The sequence below is a fragment of the Siniperca chuatsi genome, linkage group LG8, assembly GCF_020085105.1.
Source record: "Siniperca chuatsi isolate FFG_IHB_CAS linkage group LG8, ASM2008510v1, whole genome shotgun sequence".
Classification (NCBI taxonomy): domain Eukaryota; kingdom Metazoa; phylum Chordata; class Actinopteri; order Centrarchiformes; family Sinipercidae; genus Siniperca; species Siniperca chuatsi.
Window position 1 is genome coordinate 24702360 of NC_058049.1, and position 16488 is coordinate 24718847.

A 16488-nucleotide genomic window follows, 5' to 3' on the forward strand; every position below is an offset into this window, starting at 1 on the left:
TCAGTCTATGACAAAATACCTAAAACACCTGAATGACTAAATGCCCATCACCCTCTGCTGTACTTTGTACAATGCTACCATAGCAACCGCTAGCTTAATGTTAACCTTTAGTTAACAAGCTAGTATTAGCATGTTAAAGCTTCTTCAAAGCATAGCTGAGCTTTATACACATGAAACGGATAAAGTATAGCTTAGACTGGTGAAAAGTGAGCCAAGTCTGGCAACGCAGAGCTTTTTCTTTTCTGGCGCGTGATGAGCATTACAGCCTCATTGGAAATTGATCTTAACGGATGATAGCGATGCATTTCATATTGATGAGCCAAAAGGACAGAAAATTGCCTGTAAATTGATGATTTTCCGCCTCTGGCACAGGAAGATGATGTCCCCATTGTTAATCCTGCGTGTAAAACTTGGATCTGGCTCCGATGTTTTTCCTGAAGAAGCAGCTGTCAATGAGCGCAACACCAGACCTATTTGAATTGCTGAAAAAGTGGCCAACGATTTAGAGGTCTGCAATCAGGCTGTTTTTAGTTTGATATTCAGCTTTTCACTGTGTTGTGTTGAGTTGTCGCTCTCACTATCTCCCATTTCTTTCACTGTAACTCACATGTGATGGCCTTCAGTTTTTAAGCGTGCTAGCGGCATAGGGATGGCAATGTCTGTCAGATCGGTCAGATCAGATCGGTCGGAGTATAATATCTCGACAGCTACTGGATGGATTACCATGAAATTGAGTTCAGACATTCATGTTCCCCTCAGACTGAATCCTACTGACTTTGGTGATCCCCTGACTCTTCCTCTAGCGCCACCATGAGGTTGAACCTTTGTGGTTTTGATAGAAATATCTCAACAGCTGTTGGATGCTGTGACATTTTGTCATCCCCCCCCCCCCAATTGTAATAACTTTGGTAATCCTCTGACATTTCATCTAGTGCCATCATCAGGTCGAAAATTTCAATTTATCCAATACTTTTGATCAAACACCTGCAAACGTAATGACGTTACCATCAGCTTCAGCTGTGCTTTGTGTTTTGTGCTACTTAGCAAAATGTTAGCATGCTAACATACTAAACTAAGATGGCGAACATGGTTGACATTATACTTGGTTTATATCAGCATGTTAGTATTATCATTGTGAGCATGTTAGCATGGTGACATTACCATTTAGCAAGTACAACCTCACGTAGCCACCAGCATGGCTTTAGACTCCTAGTGTTGTCTCTGTACAGACAAGATTTGTGCAGGGCACTAGTGTAATACTCGAAACACTGCAAAAGTGCTTTATATCATAAAGTCATATTAGGAATACATTAATGTGGCACCGGGCTACTTTGCACATTAGCAACCTGAAATCACAGTAAAAGATGCGTTTCAGATTTAAGGACTTCCATATCCCGATAACATTATTTCAATAAACTGCATGCAGGACATTCATCTTTCACAATCTGTCTGTGGTTTCAGTCTTTAGTATTGATTGGTCACATTCTGTGCAGAATGAATTCCAGGGACTGCAGTGTGCCCAGGCCTGCTGGGCCATCAGAAAACCCTGTGTTTAAATATAGTTTTGGACAGGACGGGTGCCATCAATTACACTAATGCCGCTGAGCGAAAGTTGGTTCCATTCCTATTGAGCCCACTGTGTGTTCAGCCAATGGCATCTGGCACATTACACACCCAGCTGTGTGTGTGTGTGTGTGTGTGTGTGTGTGTGTGTGTGTGTGTGTGTGTGCGTGCGCGTGCGCGTGCGTGCCTGTTCAGATGTCTGTATGCTTAGGCAGTAAACCTAGTTGCCTCATTAAGTCACATGCTGTCTTATTGGCACAGGTTGTAATGACTTAGCTGTGTGTTGATGTGAATACAGATCATGACTAGTTTTATAGGGTCATAACATGTTTGTTATGACTTTTACACTCAAGTGAATTTTATTTCATTGTCCTGTCCTGCACCATAAACCAGCTTCATAACACCAGAAGGGGATTTTTCATGTGTCCACAACACTGGTCTCTGTTCCGCTCCACTAAATACTTACAATGGTGCTTGGATGTGCTTTTGTCCGTTTTGTGAAACTTTCCCATGCTGAGATATGTAGAACTGGTTTCACACTGTGTACAGGTGGCAGTAATGCACCAAGAAACGCAGCACAACAGCAGCAAAGGCAGGGAAGAAGAAGACTGCTTGCTAGTAAACATGGATATGCAAAAAAAACAACAAAAAAAAACGGCTTTGCAAATGTTTTATGAAGAAGGAAAAGCATTCATCACCTTTGTTCGACCTCAAGGATGCACACAATGCATTTTGGTGAGTAACAATGGAGGTAAACAACTATCTTTGTTTACAAGACAATTCCACAGGGCACCTTTAACTTATTGTGCCTGACCTCCCAAATAATGTCATCAAGCTCCATGGACTAATAAGAATCATAGGGGTGTAATATGTCCCGCCCTAACAGTTGCAACAAAAGTGATAAAGATGTCAATAAAGCTCAGTTTGGACACACCCACACAGTCCTGAGAGGATGTCTAATCAGACAAAACAAGTGAAAGCACCAGTGTGGGTGGACCAAGATGAATAAACCCAAGTTGCTCCCGGTGGGCAGGCCAGCCACGCCCTGCATGGCAGCTCGGCCGCTGTGTGTGAATGTGTAAATGCAGTCCATTTACCACGTACAATAAGCCACTGGCTGGTGAACACAGAGACAGATATTTCTCTCAGGAGTTGACGGAGACCAAAAGAGAGCTAAGAGAAGAGTGGACACTGGACTTACATTCATCAGGTGGACACAAACACGACTCCAAATGAAGGCTAATGTTACTCTGCTGTATGTGTAAAGAGGCAGCTGTTTATGCAGACAGGAATCAAAGAATTTGGCGTCTTGTTCTTGTTGTTCTTGTCTGGTTTAGGAGTTATGACATGCAATTTTCCTATCAGTCCCAGGGCCCAACTTTGCACTAAATTTCACTAAAAATGCTGAATAGTTTTCGAGATACCCTGCTAACTAACAGTCAGACAAACAAACAAACACAGGGGACTGAAAACACAACCTCCTTGGCAGATGTAATAATAATACAGAGTAAATGGACCATTGGAGGGTTACACTATGGGCTGCTCCACTATTATAAGACGTACGGCTATTAGAAGCATCTGACTACTGGAGACAATTTAGTGGCATCATCATTCACACAGATAGTAGGTGAGAATCTTTTTCCTCTCTTTCAAGTAAAGAGTAATTGTGGCTGTTTTCAATCTATTTACTAACTCTGGCTATAAAAAGCCATTGTAGCAGATAAGCAGGTAGATTACATTAGCTGACTACTGCTATCAGTGTGATTGATAACAGGTTGCACCCTTATTGTGAAACCAGGCAGAGTTTATGAATAGAAGGCAAAGTGTGAAAAAAACAACAACAATGTTGTGTGAATGAAAAGAGCGTGGAATGTGCCTTAGCATCAGCACAGTCATAAAACAATTTGCAGAGCCATGCACACTATCTGCCTTTTACCTCCAGCAGTCCTCTCCTGCTTTTGGAGCAGCAGCAGCAGTTTTAGCTTTCACTATCCTAATCTTTCTCTATCACTCATGTTTATTCATTAAAATTAATCATTCATGATAATAGTTTGTTTGTGTTTTGTAAGACAGGCCTCAGTTCTTGTGGGAAGTAATGAAACGAAACGTACACCTTTCATGAGACTGAAATCGTAACACCAGGTCTAGAAGCCCACAGAGAAGTCAAGACAAGAGACGGTGAGTCATAGCACCTCGCAGGAGAGTTGACTCACTCGCTCATTAATGATCCTGCTCTGTAAGTTTAGTCTCTTCTTCTTCTTCTTCTTCTTCTTCCTACAGTTTCAGGAAGAAAGTCAGACAGGAAGTCCCCAAAACAGTCCAAAAGTCCACTTCCCAGCAGACACCTGATTAAACAGCTGTGTGTTCCTCCCTCCTTCTGTGAGTAATGGAAGCGATGGCTGATGTTGTCACCCTGGCAACATGGGCCATCCACATCACACACACACACACACGCACACACAGGCATTCAGAAACATGCCAATTTAAACATAGAGAAAATGTCTTCTCTGTGATTCTTATCTTCCTCACTCTTTCTCCTCTGCTCCTGTCTCCTCCCTCTCCCAGCATGCTTTGCCCTGCGCGCCCTTACACTAATAAACTCTTATCACTAATATGGATAACACCATATTTGACGGTGAGCTACTTAGCCGAGACACCTGGCAGATTTGCTTCACCTCTTCACTCTCAGCCAGTATTCTGCACCAGTTTAGCCCATCACATTATGTTTCCTGCAAATTTAACTATGCTAGAATTCTATTTAATAAATTTTTTTTTTTATCACACTCTAACCTAATTCATGAAATGGGGCTGCAAAAAAAGAATAGTGTTACTATTCCTTCTATTATCCAGAACCTGGCCTAAATAAAGGAAGGGTGGTGCACACAACAACCTTCACCTCCAAGTCATTATAATATAGAGTCTAAGAGGCTGTGTTCAGCTTGGACGGACGCGAGAATGGCCACGGTGGTCGGTCATTTTAGCCGTTTTCAAATTTATATGTGCAATAACTTTGTTGAATTAAAGAGTACAATGCTGCTGGTACCTGACTTTTCCTAAAAGTTTCTGTCTTTTCATTTAAAATGTTGTTATGTAAATTACACAAAGAAAACATGATCATGTTTATCTCGTATCTATGTTTCGGCCTTACCTGGTCATACCGACCGCACGGAATTTCACTCACACATTTTAGTGTGTCTGGCGATGCATTTTGGTTGCTTGGCGACCTACGCTCCCACAGTTTGCGTCAGTACCGTGATCGTGCTTTGCTTTAGCTCGCCTCAAAAACAGGCTCCTGTAGCCATGTAGCCTGTAGCTAAGTAAAAGAAACAGAGTAACCATGACAGATCGCCTATAGGCCTAGCCTAGGCATTATTATTATTATTATGATAGGCTAAAGATCAGAGATGATGATGATGGTGATGGTGATTGTTGTTGTTTTTGTTATAATAATAATAATTATTGTTATTAGTAGGCTATTATTGTTGCTGCTGCTGTTATAGGCCTACCTATTCCTACGATTAGACTAGTATTTGAGGAACATAAAGTCATTCAGATATTATTGGTATTGTCAACTCTAGGCCTTCCCGAAACAGTACCTGCTCTCGAGCAGCCAGCCCGCGCTTGGAGTCATCTTGGCCGGAGGCGGCTGTGGAAAAGGGGGAAGGATGGGATTGTGTACAGTGGACGGTCCTTCAGCCGAGTGAACATATAGGGAGAAGGCAGAACCAAAATGTCCTCACTGAAGCTGCTGGCCCCACAGCAACATCGAACATTTGCTCACATCCTTCTTGTGCTTGTTTGATGATGCCGTGTTTGATACCGCGGCGACAGCTCATGGGACCTGACAGTGGAACTGAACTAAAAGCCTTCATAGCTGTTGTACATCTGTGGAGCACTGGGTGCAGCTGGACGGCCAGTGGTCTGAAAAATGGGGCTTTCCCCCTTTTTCAAAGAAACGATGGCCAGAAATCGTTTCAGAGAGATCATGAGATTCTCATGATTGCACTGCAATAAAATAGTTGCAGTGCAAATCATTGGTCTGTCTTTTGGTTTTTTTTTTTTTTGTCTTTTAACTACTTGTTACTTGCTACTTTGTCATGGGCCTCTTTCTGGCCACTTTTTCTTCCCGTGGCCACGTCATTTAACGGCGTCCGTAGCACAGATCGAACGCACCGTACAGGCAGACGAAGTCGTCACAGCAGAGTGGCTGAGATCTGAAACCGTCGCCATGTGGGATTTTACATAGAAAATACTATAATTGGTGTGGGTGCCTTGATGTGCTGTCAGCTACAATAGCTTGAGAAGCGAACAGCTCGCGTCCCATAGAAAACGAATAGGGGTGAATTGCTTCAGGATGCACTGCTTTCAGTGGGTCGCCACTGTTGCCGGGCCAAACAAAGCTAGAATGAACTCACTTTGGACAAGGTAAGCGAATCATGTGGATGCCATATTTTTCATTGATGAGTTTGCAGCTATGCTTTATTTATCAGCATTACCACATTGTGCAACCGTTGTGGCCGTCTGCCTCTGGACGACTCCCAGAACCCTGTGGTCGCTCGTCTCAGTCCAAACTCCTCTCTGTTGTGGCCACACAGTGCTGGAACAAACTCCCTATCAAAGAGAGGACAGCAGAGTCACGACCCAGCTTCCCCCACAGGCTGAAAACACATCTTTTCACAGTACAACTTGACACTGCTGTCACTGACTTCTCATTTCACCTGTACTGTAGCATGGAATACTTTTTTTTTTTGGAAAAAATCTACCTCTTGTTCCTACAGAGTTTGGATGCACTTACTGTAAGTTGCTTTGGAATGGATGTAATGTAATGACACTAATATGTGTGTTTCTGAATTTCTTTCCTAGATTCAATATGACTACCATTTAGGCCTTTCTGATAAACTAGAAACTACACACACACACACACACACACACAGGCAGCCAGACACTTGGCACACTCCTGTGCCACCGGCTGCTCTCTCAGTGATACAAGTCACTGCCGTTCCAAAAAGCATCTTGGCTCCGAGTTGGTAAAGCATCTGATTCTTTTCTCATTGTTGACAGAAAAATCTCTTTTGTTTAAACACCAAACAAGGATTTCAAGCATGTCAAATATTGACAAAGACAGAGAAAGAAGGAAAGGCGAGCATCAGTCATCTGACACAAGGCACAGGATTACATAGAGGACGGCCATCTGTGTGTGTGTGTGTGTGTGTGTGAGAGAGAGGGACTCTTTCTTTCTCTTTATCTAGATTGTGATATGTCTCTTAAAAGAGACAGTAGCATACAGAATGATAAGTAATTGCAGGCACACAGCTTTATCTCACAAGTGCGACAGCTTGCAGCAGCTCTGAGGCTGATTGTTAGTAATTGTAATGATTCATTGCTGAACCTGTCAGAGTTGTTTAGCAGTTTGGTAAAAGAAAAGGAAGGATTCACTTTCCATAGCAGATGATCTCTCTTCCTGTGAGACTACGGAAACAACTTGTGCATTTTGCATGGGATGTAGGAGCTGAGTTATACAGACAGGTAAAAGTTTTGCGCTGTTGATTTGTAATGGCATTGTAGAGCATTTGTTCTCGGAGGCTTTGAATTCCCACTTGTTACATCTTCATACTTTGGATAATGCGATTTGAATTTGATACAAACTATCATGGTGGACATATAATTCCAGGAAATGGTTTGTCTCAGCAAGCTGTATAGGAGTTTAGGGTCCTTAAATTCTAAAAAAAAACTCATGATGTTTTCTTTTAACCATCTAACGGTGTTGAGTGGATTTTAACTGGGAAATAAAGCCAACAGAGGCCGTAAACATGAAGCAGATGTGTGCAGCTCCCTCAGATCTACGGAGCGTTTTAGCGTCTTTCAACTCACTGTTTTGGTTTTACAATCTGCAACTTTACTGTTTTGGCTCATTCTCACGCACTAATCTACCTTGTTTCCTGCAGCTGTTTTCAGTGAAAAAGCTCTGATAAACCTAGTGTACGCTCCCTGCCCAGCACCAAACAGCAGACACACACAGTTAGAAACCAGCTGGTGAACATAGACCATTTAGAGCCAAAAACTCCTGTCAGGAGTTGATGGAGACCAGACCAGAGCTAAAGTGAGAGTGAATACTAGACATTTACGAACGCTAATGTTGCTCTGTCACTGCTGGATATGTAGGCTAACACGTTATCACCATATCAACTTTAAGGGGATCATCTGTCAGTGTTGTGGTTATAGTTTAGTCTCCAAGTGGTCAAAAAATCTCTTAATGCAGGTTAAATGGACTGCCAGATTATGTTTTCCAGACGCCCCCAAGGATCCGGCCTAGGGACCCTGAGAACAAATGGGCTGATAAAAACACTTTTTACTCGGGTTGTCTCATTTAAAAAAATGGCATCAGAATCACTTTAAAAGATGCTATGATCACATATAGTTTATACACAAGCTCTACCTAAATGAAAATAGTAAAAAAAAACTCTTGTAAGCCAGAAATAAGGCTTGTTTGTACCTTAAACAGACTGTTTTTGTCTAATCATATGTTAGTGGATTTATGGCAGTGCTGTAAGATTAGGCTTAGAATGGGGGAAATGTACAAGAAATGTAACATATGCAATATAATGCAACATAGTATATATTTTAAGGAGAGTTATGATTCACAAGACACTCCCCTACAGGGAAATGAATGGTTTCCATATAGCACCATCATAAACCAAACTAAAGGTCTGTTTTTCTGAGTGCAAAACAAGGTGCTGGAAACAATAATATCTACATTAGATTTAAAGGGCTGATTTATTGCCGGTGGAACACTCTGCTCCTATTGCTATTGCAAATCAACCGAGTGAGGAGCATTATGAATCCTTAGTCTTCTGTCCCAAAGCCACAGTTGGCCTGTGCACAGTAAGTGTGTGTGTCTGCGTGTGTGTGTGCGTGTGGAGAGGAGGATGTAAACTGGCCAAAAGTACTGTCCCAGTAGAGTCACTGAAGACTTTCGACTCAAGTCATTGATTCTAATTATGATTTCATCTGGGGGCTGGAGATTTAGAAGGAAGAAGCTACTCATGCACATACAGCACTCACACAAGAACACACACACACACACACACACACAGTTGATTTGTAGTCCAATGGTTCTGAGAATTTGGTTAATTCCATTGTCATCGTTAAATAGAAACACACATACAAATGTGAATAAATAAGCACACATTCACTTACAAATACACACAGAGGGAAAACTGTCAACAAAAAACAACTTTAGAGTCAAGTCATCTCAGTCATGGTCAGATGATAAAAACCTCATTTACTTCAAGTACTGGCAGAGCTGGTGCTACGCTGGATTAAAGTAAATTATGTCTTTTAAAAAAATGACCTCGCTTAGCACAGAGCGGCTTTCAGTGCTTGGAAGAAAAACTAACTGTGGACATCCAGCATGGGGCCCAGGAACGGTTCCAAGAAATGAGGAAGAAAGTAGTTTTATAGAAAGGGAGTGACGTGATCTGACAATACTGTTTTTGTTTTTTTTTTAGTTTTAGAGGATAAACACCAACGCACACTATAGTGCTATAGTTCAGTCAACCAATTCACGTGGAATGGATTATTGCGTTAACTTAGAATATGTACAGCGTTGTTATTTAGTGTGTAGCCTCTGACCTCGTCACTCCCCACAAGGAAAAACCAAGCTCAGCACAGGAGGGAGTGGGGAGTGACGATATTAATTCTCCCGTGGCCGTACGTAGACTTAAACTGGAATTACGCTACTCCGATGATGCACGTAAACATCTCTGCAAACCTACGCAGAGAAGGGTGTTATAGGCAACCGTAGTTTGCAGAGGCTCACAGAGGAGCCGCTGCGCACACCTCCCAAATCTCTACTATGTGTTGTCTGGACCTGCAAACTGATTGGTTGATTTAACTCCTGTTGGGAGCCAGGTCCGAAATGTAGACGATAAAACAAACATAAATGATTCATTCAAAAATAATTCCAGATTCAGAGCCTGCTGAAATGAGTAGCTCATGTGTGTAGAACATTTACAGCATTGATATTTGGTGTTTAGCCCTTGACCTTGGTGCTTGGAAAACAGAAATGTCAGCATTTGTTACTCACTGGCTAATTACTGTGTGGTAAATATTGTTATTTTAATGTATCTTCATGGCTGAAACCCAAATATGAATTTAAGTCATTCATATACCACACATAAACATACAGTACTTTCTCTTTATTAACATTCATCACAGACAGCTTGATGAACACTGTCCTCCCCTGCAGTCTTTCATTAGATGAAGCACCCAGTAGACGAGTAAAGTGTCTGCTTCCCCGTTCGTGTGTCTGAATGTGTACATGTGCATTAGTGTGTGTGTGTGTTCCAAACAGCGGCGTTTGAAGAGCTCCAGGTAATTACTGGCTCCCTCTGCTCGCGCCGCAGGAAACCCACTTCCTTGGAAACAGGGCGTCCGACGTTGACTCCGTGTGTGTGTGTGTCTGTCTGTGTGTGGGGCTCTGCTGTGAGAACAAGGCTGTCTGGGGAAAACACCAGCAGTCTACTAACTAACCAAGGTTGAGTTAAGTGTGTGTGTTGAGCAGTAAGAAGAGGAAGCTGACTGAGGGAGGGCCGACTTTAATTTGGTGTAGCACTTAACGTTGATAAGGCAAGAGGCACCACAAGCCAGAGTGTTCAACTGTCACTGACTGTAGCTTAATTTTGAAAACAGCACACTCTTTTGTATCAGTTTGGGCTTTGATTGGCTAGTTGCATGGCCACAATGCCATACAGAAAAAAAAAATGGGTTTATCGAGAGACCCTGTGTGATATTTTTAGAATTCAATAGAAAGTCAATGGTGTTAATTCTTTCTATTGTGGTTCACAATTCCTTTAGCCGCAAGTGTCTGCATGTACGATAAGGCTGTGTTCATTATTTTCAGTTTTCATAGGAAGTATTGCAGTCGACAGAAAAATAAAAACTAAAAGAAATACTTCTGCTCAAACTGTCCTTTGAGTATCAAATCAATCCACCTGTTGGCTTGAATCGCGGCTCTGAAGGCTTTGTATCCGGCTTCTTAGTGGAGGACAGCAGCTGTAGTCGGCCTGGATTCGCAGCATTTACAGTGGATTCCAACGGGTTCCCTCCATAAACCACAGCGAACATTAAACTTAGCTGTCAGTGTTGCTCTTACTTTTCACACAATGAGTCCACTTCCACTTAAAATTTACATGACTGCCTCAATAGCCAAAGACTAACAAACATTAACAAACAAAGAAATGATCTCATATTCACTCCATGTTTGTGTGTCTCTGTAGGTTTAGAGGCGTCAGTATGCTCCAACAGAAATGCTTGTTGGATGGTCTAACAATGTATGAACCCCCCCCCAAACACACCAGAACTGGGGGCTACATCTAATAATATTTTTTTTTATTAAAGATTATTTTTTGATAGTGACAGCTGGGAAGACAGACAGGAAGGTGGGAGAGAGAAAAGGGTTGACATGTAGCAAAGGGCCACTGGTTAGAATCGAACCCAGGCCGCTGTGGTAACTGTGGACTTAATCTTAATGGTACATGTTCTACCAGGCACCCCTTGTCTCACTATTTTTGTAACTTTCCAAAAACGACAATCCCACCCACGTTTGTTTTGAGCATACCCCTGCCTTACCTTTGTTGATCTCTGTGTGTTCACCTGTGTGTCAGTGAGCTACAGCAGCACAAACTGTAGAGGGAATATAGGCACTTTACCTGTTCTTGCCAGCAGTTAGCATTAGCAACATTTGGCATTCATTTGGAGTTGTGTTTGTGTCCTCCTGATAAATGGAAGTCCAATACTCACTGCTGTTAGCTCTGTTTCTGGTCTCCACCAACTCTAGAGGGAAATATCTGGCTCTTTAGCTGCAAAGTGCTCCACTTTGTTCACCAGCTAGGCGCTCACTTTATCTGTCTGCCGTTTTTAGAAGTATTTTTTAAAACCGTAATTCATAGACATACTGGACTGCCAGATGGTTATCAGTTGGTTACTGATAGAATTTTGGATGTCTTTATGATCATGTGATTGTGACAATGATATTTTGATGTATGGTATTATGTAATTCTACAACATGAGAGAAAATGTGATGCTCGCTCCTTCACAAGGTGTGAATTAGTGAATTGGTGCTGTCTCACAGTACAAACTAATTAGGCCACACATCATGTTTAGCACCCACAATACCAGCTGTGAGTACTGTGGTAGAGTCATTCAGCAAACGGCAGTTTCTGTGATGAGAATTTCAAGTCTCAGTCAGTAGAATCTCAACTTTTCAACGCTGTAAAACCTTTTCCCCCCTGCTCTTCCCCTTCATCGCATCTGTGCTTAGTTTAGGTTTGATCCATCTGAAAGTTAAAGTACAATCAGAGGTTCATCCATGTGTGGGGAGGCACTGAGGTACAACGCAGAACCGTGGTAGGCTACATAACGTTGGGGGATTAAAACCACAGAATAATCACAGGCTCACTTACACTGTGGCCGACTACAAGACAGGACAAGGCAAAACCACTAAACAATATGTAGGAGACAAACCAAAACATGGGAGCACTGCAGCACCCATGATTTCCTTCAGTCATCATGCAACATCTGTTAGAGTAGCAGATACATTTTTTCCTTTAAAAACCTCTGGACCATCAAGGCTTTCAACACTTTGCAAATCTTCAGAGAAGATTCAAAGTTTCAGACAGCTGATTGTTTCTACTTTTTCTGAATTTACCGTTTGCTACACCCCTCCCCTAACAATGATCGCCAATTATAGCTTAGGAACCAGAACTAGGCATATGCATGCCTGTCAAGCTTTTCTCCAGATTAGACTGTGTGCATGGGGCTGTAGTAAGAGTGGAGGGTAGCGTCTTTTTTCAGCCTTTCTAAAACCAAAAACACAAGAGCAAAAGTGTAAGGAATGGATTAAACGATGCGTTTCTCTGCTTTAACCTAAGCTGCAATCATTAGCATGTCTGGCAAACTAGCTTTCTACCTCCAGTAGTAATCGAGTGTCACTTCCAAAGCCACTATACATTAATTTGTGGAGTACACGTTGCGTTAAAAAAAGCCTGTTAATGACTAGCACATTCACTGTGTAGTATTTCCTCAATGTGTGGAAGCCGGGCTTCCTAAAAACCTTTACTCTTGTAACATTAAAAGTAAAAACCTACGGTTTTAAGCATTTACATTTTACCTATGATACTTATAATACAAGGACTAACTAGTGCTACACGCCAGTACAAGAACAATGCAGTTTCTTTAATTACATGTCTCCTATATCAGTGGTTCTCAAACTCACTCTTTAGCTCGTAACTAATCATGGATGGATGCACATGCTACGTTCATGAACGTGACCACGTAGCAGGCTTACTTACTATGAACATAATCTCATAGTTTAAGTATTTTCATTAGAAATTTTGTAGTATTTTGATAGTATTATATGTTTTTAAATTCATTTCATTTAAAAAAATATATATATTTCGGAGATTCCTCCATGTACCACTAGAGGGAGCTTGCGTACCACCAGTGGTACACGGTAGTCAGCTGGAGACGTGTTTAACAAACACATTAGCTTAATTAGCTTACTAGCTACGGCTGATAAAATCTGCCAGCAAAAGTTATTTCAGCCACCAGAATCGACAAGTGCGAGTAGAAATGAGAAGCTGCTTTTGTCTTCCTCTCTGTGAAACCAAGGACCCATTGTTTCAAAAATTACAAAACATTTCGAGTGGTAAATCTGCCACCACTATCGTTGTAAACTGAGTGAGAACGGAGAGCTTGACAGGCATAGCAACAGCACAGGTGCTATGCCATTGTTTCTAAGGCCCATTATTCTGAAACCCCAATAGTCCAAAAAATATCCCACTGGACCGAAAGCCCATTTGTCCGACAGCCCGTTATCCCGCAAACAAACGCCCCATTGCTCTGAAAATACACACTCTCCCTGCAGTTGTTGGTTCAGTGACTGCCGGCCCTGTCCATTGTGCTGAATTGGCGGGGGCTTTGCCCAGGCGGCACGCACCAACGGAGGTAAAACTCATGATTTTAATCCAACTTTGCAAATTAGTCTGCAACAGCAAAATCACTTGAAATGTTGTCTGGTGTAAGGCCAGAAAGATAGCCTATTAAGGGGGTGGGGCTTAACGAACTGTCTATTACCAGCATTTCAGTGACTGTTTTGCTTGAGTAGCTTGTACAGGTTGTTTCCTCCTTTTCACTCTCCAAAGCTCAGAAAGAAAATCCAACACTGACTCTTTCTCTCAGCTCAGATGAAGCTGAGTGCGTTTTTTTACCTTCCTCTATTTTGTTCTCAAAAGAAAAACGACACAAATCCTCTTTTTTCTATATCTCTCACCCTCGCCTCTGTGAAAGGGGATGTTCAAGTGTCTACATTTTTCTCTTTCTCGCTCTAATCTCTCAGCAGGAACTGTGTGAGCTTCCCTCTCATTCTTTTTAATATGTCTCATCCCATTCTCAACCTCTTATTCCGATAGGACAGATTTGTGGACAGACGACCCATCTGAACCCTTGAACACGGTTCATCCTTTGACAAATTCCCCTTTTCTTCCTCTTTACTCCACCCCGATTGTTCCTTTTTGATTGTTTCCTTCTCTTCACTCTTTAACAATGTCTTCTCTTTCTCTGTTGCTCCCTGCACCAATCTTGTCATTTTCTAATCCTCTTTCCCCTAACTACCACTAATACCATACTATGCTACAGTTCTGCAGAAAGTTACTATGTGTTTGGTACAGTAGGATATAAAAACAAAATCAGCTACTTTTTTGCTCTAAACAATGACAGAAAAGAAAGAAAGAAATTTAAATGAATACTGTAGTTTTATCAGTAAACTTTGTACCATGACATACACAATAAAACACCTTTAATCCTGTGGGTGTCAGGTGATTGACAGTTTAGCAGACTGTAATGTAATGCAGCAGCGATATGAAAACACTCAACTCTAACAGAGTCAGATAATGACAACGCAGAAACGCTGATTAAACCAAATGGATGCTCACTGTGATGGATGATCGAGCCAGGGCAATTTTCTAATCTGTCTCTAATTTTTCATTCTGTAAGAGTAGAAGGCTGTAAACACATTCTTCTGGAAGTCGAAGACTCAGACATAATTAATACAGCTACACTGTTCTCCAACCAGGGATATTGGGGTGTTATTCACCTGGGTGGGGCTGCAGGGTTATCCAGCTGGATGTGCAGCAATAGGCCGATGCTTTCAAATTTCCATGAACTGGGAACTTTGACACCAGTTACACTGAGTTACCAGCTGTACGATCTAAAGCAGTTCACCACAACAGCCCTGTAATAAATCCTCCCCTTGTAAAGGAAACAGAAATAGTTCAACAGTTTTGGAAATACACTTTTTTTGGAACGGGGAACGGATTGACACCACTCTCATGTCTGTGCCTTAAAGTCCAAATAAATCACATTTATGCTGCTTAATGTGCTGCAGCTGACCAGCTAATTAGCGATCTAGCCTACAAACTGACATTAGCAGTTAGCACTTTTCCCCGTTTGTTTGGTTGCTAGTTTAACGAGAGAAAAACATAAATGCAATTTGATTTCAGGTGGTATCGAGCTAGAGCCAGGAGCCGATTAGCTTAGCTCAGCATCAAAACTGGAAAAACAAGGAGAAACAGCTAGCTTGGCCCCAAGTACAAAAAAATCTGCGATCTCCCACCAGCAGCTTTAAAGCTCAGTAGTGTACATGTTACCTTGTTTGTTTAATCCGTACACAAACAGAAATGTAGAAATGACAAGTGGTTTTATGGGGAATTATGTGCTGTAACTATTTCTTGGCGACCAGTGGCTAGGCGCACTGACTTCCTGGAGTGCCTGGCATCCTTACAGGGAGGACAAGATCTGACGAAGTCACTGTGCACGGAATGACATAGTTGCAGCATAACCCCCTCGTAAAACCAACTAGTCATTTTCATATTTCAGTTTTTGTATGGATAAAGCAAACAAGACAGAGTGAGCTTTAGAGGTGCTGCTAGGCAGAAGCCAGCTGTTAACCGCCTCCTGGCTGTAGCTTCATATTTACCGTACAGACACGAGTAGTATCAAACTTCTCATCTAACTCTCAACAAAAATCGAATAAGCCTATTTACCAAAATGTTCAGTTTTTTTGTTGTTGACACTGTGTCAGAGAGGTGACTCATACATTTTGTAGCTGTTTTGTAGTAAGTAGTCATATATGTAGTCATATATTTTTACTGGTCTGCATTAAATTAAAAGATATTTTTTTATGTTTTGGTCACCCCTGTTTAGGGCACTATCCATGCAACCTATTGGTGTCAACATTTTTGTGAATAACGACAGAAGTCCAAGACAGGTTATCAAAAAAACTGCTTTTTAAAAAAAAAAAAAATCTAAAAAGCTAAAGTAGCCTTTTAGCTAGCTAACAATGGTGAGACAAAATTCAGTTCAGGTTAAATAAGCGCATTCCTCTTAAGCTAGGCTACAACCTTCAGATAAAACTTTAGAAAAGGGTCTGTACACTTAAAGACAAGACTATTTCTTAGTTCACAATAACCTGAAGTTGGAAACTGAATAACATTTTCTATCTCAGGCATTTTTTCACTGAACCTCCATGATGGTCCCAGATGTTGTTGCTATCTAAATAACATTTCTTCTAGCCAATATGTGGTGGAATACTTCTCTGCTAAGGCCTTATTTTAAAGTCAGTTACCATACACACATACACACACGCTCACAAGAACAGTGCTGACACAGCAGAGACTCAGGTCAGAGGAAATGTCCTTTGTACCTCTGCGACAATATCAAACCCCATTCATTATTTAGCATATCCCACATGTGTTTGTGTATGGGTGAGTGTGTGTGTGTGTGTGTGTGTGAGAGTGTTGGCTTAGACTACTTTTGGGGACAAATTCTGGTGTGTGTGCTCTTTTATAAATTCAATCTTTGCAGCTT

The 16488-nt window shown here is 41.6% G+C and overlaps 1 protein-coding gene across 1 annotated transcript in view; it reads left to right on the forward strand.

The window, feature by feature from the left end:
• LOC122879776 (interferon regulatory factor 2-like) overlaps positions 1 to 16488 on the forward strand; it is a 54627-nt gene that overhangs the window by 24919 nt on the left and 13220 nt on the right. The window lies entirely within an intron of this gene.